The sequence below is a fragment of the Mustela nigripes genome, chromosome 13 (genome assembly GCF_022355385.1).
Source record: "Mustela nigripes isolate SB6536 chromosome 13, MUSNIG.SB6536, whole genome shotgun sequence".
Taxonomy (NCBI): domain Eukaryota; kingdom Metazoa; phylum Chordata; class Mammalia; order Carnivora; family Mustelidae; genus Mustela; species Mustela nigripes.
The window spans coordinates 37,566,054-37,571,109 of NC_081569.1; positions in this window are offsets into that span (position 1 = coordinate 37,566,054).

The following is a 5,056-nucleotide window of genomic DNA, read 5'->3' on the forward strand; positions in this document are numbered from 1 at the left end:
TCCTACATCACAATCTCACATTCTCACTTTTTCTAGGGTGAAATGATATGATACCTGGGATTTGTTTTTTAAATATTCCAGGAAAAAAAAGTATAGAGGATAAAACAAAAACATCAGAATATTGATAATCATTGAAACTAGATGAACCTACATGAAGATTTGTTCCTATAATTGCTCCTACTTTTGTGTATGGTTAACACTGTTAACCATATTATAAAAAGTTCTATGTTGTCACACAATAAAAAGTTAAAATCATGAAAACAAATTCCAGTCCCCTGGAGCTCCATTCCCAGCTGGGGGAGCGATGGGGCTCCCTGTGCGTCCCCCCCTTCAAACGTTTTCATGAAATGACAGGTGCCATACTAGGTGCTTTGAGAAATGAAGACGGTCACGGCACAGACCAGCAGGAAAGGCCAAGAGATAAATGAGAAATTACAAGGCAAGCCCCTCTGCACCCACACACCACACCAGGCTGGGGACCCAAGGCTCTGGGACCTGAGGAGGGAGCAGTTAACTCAGAAGAGAGGGTGTCTAGGAGGACCAAACATGGCGACAATCAGAGAGCATCAGGTCAGAACCACTGGCTGGGTGCCCTGGGGGCCTGGGGGCCCCACGTTGTTGGGGGCTTCAGAGCAGAAGCTGATGCACTGTACAACATCAAGTCTTAGAGCTGCTGAATGGAGCTGAATTCTATTTGAACCCATTTAGAGTCTTGTGAGACAGGAATCAGATGTCTGTTGAGCCATCAGGGCGCTATAAGGTGCCTCCAGCCACTGACTTCATTCTTCTTCGTAGAAATAAATCAGGATTCCCAGACAAGCTACAGTCCCCTATCGGTTCCCTCCTTCCTTCAGTTACCCAGTTGCAAGACATTTCTCATTTCTCACAATTCTGTGGGTCAGGAATTCCGGCAGGACTCTGCTGGGTGGTTCTTCTGCTCCATGGGGTGCTGGCTGGACTCACCCTACCTTCCAGGAGCTCACTGCCTAGTTGCAGAGGCAGGTGAATTAATGCATAGTTACAATGCTACATGATTACCACACTTCAAAGCTTCAATCTTTGGGGAGCCTGGGTGAGTTTGGTTGGTTAAGCATCGAACTCTTGGTTTCAGCTCAGGTCATGTTCACAGGGTCAAGAGATGGAGCCCATGTCGGGCTCCGTGCTCAGGGCAGAGTCTGCTTGAGATTCTCTCTCCTTCTGCCCCTCCCCTTGCTTGTGTGCTCTCTCTCTACATATTTATCAAATAAATAAATAAATAAATAACACCCCCCCCCCCAAATCTCCGGTCTTCATGAGTATGAGTCCTTCCTTGTCGATGAAAGGGTTCTTGGCTAGATAATGTTACTGTGTTAGCCAGCCGAGCACACACAGTCTAGAAAATGTACAGTTTAGTACTTTCCTCCTAGCTCAAGTCCTACCTTCCAAACACAGATTGGCCAGGGCAGGACGAGGTATACATGTTGAGACAACCCCTGTACCCCATTCTGTGTACTGTTTCCCCAGCTCCCTGATGCCTGGAGTCCTGCAGACTCAGCCTACAACTAAGGCTTGAGAGCCACTCAACAGCTCATCTACTAGGGGGCCCCTTCTCCTTCGTGGTTCTCTTTCCTCTAACTTCTCTTCCTCTCCTGGGTCCTACTTCTTGCCAGACAGGGGCTTCACCAGTCATTTGGCATCACTCTAGATGGACAGAGGGAAAGGGGACATCCAATCCCGTGAGCACATTGCCCACATGTTATTCTGCTCCAAGACTTGACACTGCGTCATGAAATGTCCTTTTGTCCTGGCTCGGGGGTGCACACACCCCTGCGAGTGGGTGCGTGTTTGCAGATGGGGGGAGGAGATTTCTCTGAGTCGGGGCTGGGATGGAAGCCCTGCCCCTCTGCTGGCTGTAAATGAGGTGGGGGGTGGGGGCAGGAGGAGAGAACCCCCCGCTGAATGAACAAGAGCCTGGTCAACCTCCCCCTCCTCAGTGAGGCCCAGCGGAAGTGGCAAGGAAGGCGAAGTCCTTTTAGGAACTAGGGGACTCAGGTAGCTGAGGACCCTAAACAGTTTAAAAGTGAACTTGCATCTCCTATGATCCCATGTGTCAGGAACTCTTGTCCTGCCCTGTTTTGCCACACCTGTGGGGGGGAGTGTTCCAGGGCCCACTAAAGACCCCCAGGCCTTCTTTAGTGCCCCCTCCCCTCAGCGTGGCCGCATCAGGAGCAGCAGAGTGACATGCGACCAGATGACCTTTCGTGGGGAGACTCTCTATGCCCCGTCCCAGCCTCCTTTCAGTTGCCAGCACCCCGATCCCATATATCCTGGAGGGAGAAATCCTCCTTCCCACACTCCTCCTTTGTGTTCCTTCGGCCAGGCACGAGGACCAACCGCTCAGCCCCCTTGGAGCTTGGTGGTCCTGCTTCACTTTCGACAGTCCTTCACCCCCACCATACCCTGTCTTCGGCCCCTCTACCTCATGGCCTTCTGACCTGCCCCCCAATCCTTCCCATGCCCAACCCAGATGAGACCCCTAAGTGTGAGTGCATGCTGGCTTCAACCTTGTTCCTGCTAAAAGCAGAAATCATGTTTCTTAGTTGGCTTAGAAAAGGAGGTCAGTGAGGACGTGCGTCTGGGTTGAGCTCAGACCTACCATCTCACCTTCCCGCTTCTATGGCTCTGAAGCCAGTCACTGACTCCAGTCCACCCTCGAGGACAAGGGCATGCAGCCACACCTCTTACAAGGAACAGTCTTCACATTTATGTTTGGAATTCTTCTGTGAGGAAGATTTGTCCCTTGTCCCTCATTCCACTCAGTCCTTTTAAATCTCAGCTTCTCATCTGTGAAGTGCAGGTAACAGCTGGCCTCAACCGAGAGGGTTGCTGGGAAGGTTTACCGACTACATGTGGAAAGCACTGAGCACCAGCAAAGGCTAAATCCAATGATCAGGAATGATCCACAAACACATCAAACCACCTGCGGGGGTCGCCTTGAGGTCCACCATAGGGCTCTCAGTGCTGGTCTCCTCCAGACCCAGGGAGCCAAGGGCCTGCGAGCCGCTTGGAGCCAAGCTGGCGTTCGCCTGTTTCTGTCCTGTGAAACCCAGAGAAGAGAAGGGAGGTCTGGAGGTAGAATACCAAAAGCCTGCTGGAGGCATAGCCTTGCAGGCAGAAAGGGAGACAGTCAGGTGGAGAGAGCCCAGAGGGGCTCTGCTGAGACGTGTTTTGTGGACTGATTTGGAAGATTGTAAAAAGCTCGTGGGAATCGAACACCGGAGAAACTATCCTGCAGCCCACTCTTGAGGAGAGCTTTCCTCATTCTCAGAACAGCTCCATGACTGGAAACAACGCTAGCCTAGGGCCAGTTATCTGGATCTTGCTTTCCAGATTTTTCTGCCCACTTGCCTTGTGACCCTGAGCAAATGACTCAACTTGTCTGGGCTTCATATTCTATCTGCATAAATATTGTGAGAAAGCTGAGAGAGAAGAGGACGAGGCCCAGGCCTTAGAGGTGAGGCCCTAACCCCCACTTCTCCCTCTGGCACCCCACTTTTCCTGGCCCAGCCTAATTTCCCACCATGCTTTCAAAGCAAATGCAGCAATCTGGGAGCTTATAGAAGAACCGGGTCATTGTTGGAGGTTTTTCAGAATTCTAGTGTCTGCGCTGCCTATCTCTGCCCTCTGCTTCCTACACAGGCCCCCTTTGCTTCTCTGCACCCACACCTGACTGTCGCCCCACCCCCACGACTGCTCCCTCCTGTTGCTCCCCAGCTGCTGCCAGGGCCACAGAGACCCCTGGGGGGACAGCTTTATGCAGGTCTCAGGGGTGGCCCCTCTGAAGAGGGGATCCTATCCTTTTTCCTCCTTGTTTATGGGTTTTTAAAAAAGATTTTATTTACTTATTTGACAGAGAACATGCAGGAGAGGCAGGCAGAGGGAGAAGCAGGCTCCCCGCAGGGCACAGGCTGACACTCCCCCCACCATGAGGAACTCAATCCCAAGACGCTGGGATCATGACCTGAGCCAAAGACAGAGGCTTAACAGGCTGAGCCACCCAGGCGCCCCTCCTTGTTCATGTTTTGGCAAAGGCAAGCCATGATCAGAAAGGCTGTTGGGACTCCAAGCCTCCGGAAGGGAGGGTCAGCCTCAGGTTTTTCCGCGAAATCACTCATGACCCCGCTGGGGCGTGTTCCTGGACTGACACGGAGCCCTTCTTGCCCTTTCAGGGAGGAAGCGTAGAGTCTGGGGGGGACAGAGATCCCAGGCTGGGAAAGGGCTTTTCAGAGGTGGGGTTGGGGTGAGGCGGATGAACAGTTGATTTTTTAAACCGGCCCTCTCCTGCCTGGGAGGGCGTTCTAGACCGAAGCTGCCTCCGCCGGCCGCTGCCTCAGCGTCCCGGTATAGCCCACTCTGCGAACCCGCTGGCATTTTCCTCCACCCCCAGTTTTCCTGCAGCCCCTGCCCTCCTCGGGCCACCCAAGCCCGAGGCTCCCACCCCTGGCCCCGCCAGCTCTAACTTCCAGCGCTGGGGCGCCCCCTGCTGCCCGGAACTGTTGTGACCTTCGGGCCGAGGGTTCGGTCTGGGGGGTGCTGGTTGAGTCTACCGTCACGTGGACACGACCTTAGTGGTTCTCGATTTAAAAAGAACCTCTCTGTGGCCCACGGGCCGGAACTGTGCTGGGTGTCGGGGAAGACACAGAGTGAGTCTCTGCTGGGTTCCGGCCTGGGGGGCGAGGTAGCAAAACCACACGCTGTGAGCCTCCCCACCTCCTGCCCCGGAGCGCCACACCCATGCCCCCCAACACGTACACCTGACCCCCCCCCCCCATTCAGCCAGCCCCGAGGCTCTGCGCCAGCCTCCCCGCTCCCAAGGGAGACTCCACGCGCCCTTGAGGAGTGGGTCGGGCAAGGCAGCGTCAAGGGCCCCTCCCTGCAGATCGAGCTAAGGCGCCCCGTGCTCTTCTGGCTTGCCCGAGTGGGGCCAGGGGGACTACGCAGCAGCCAATGACAGGGGCCCGGCCGCGTCCCCTTGTGCCACACTCTCTGCCGGGTTCCGCCAAGAACCAAGCCTGTT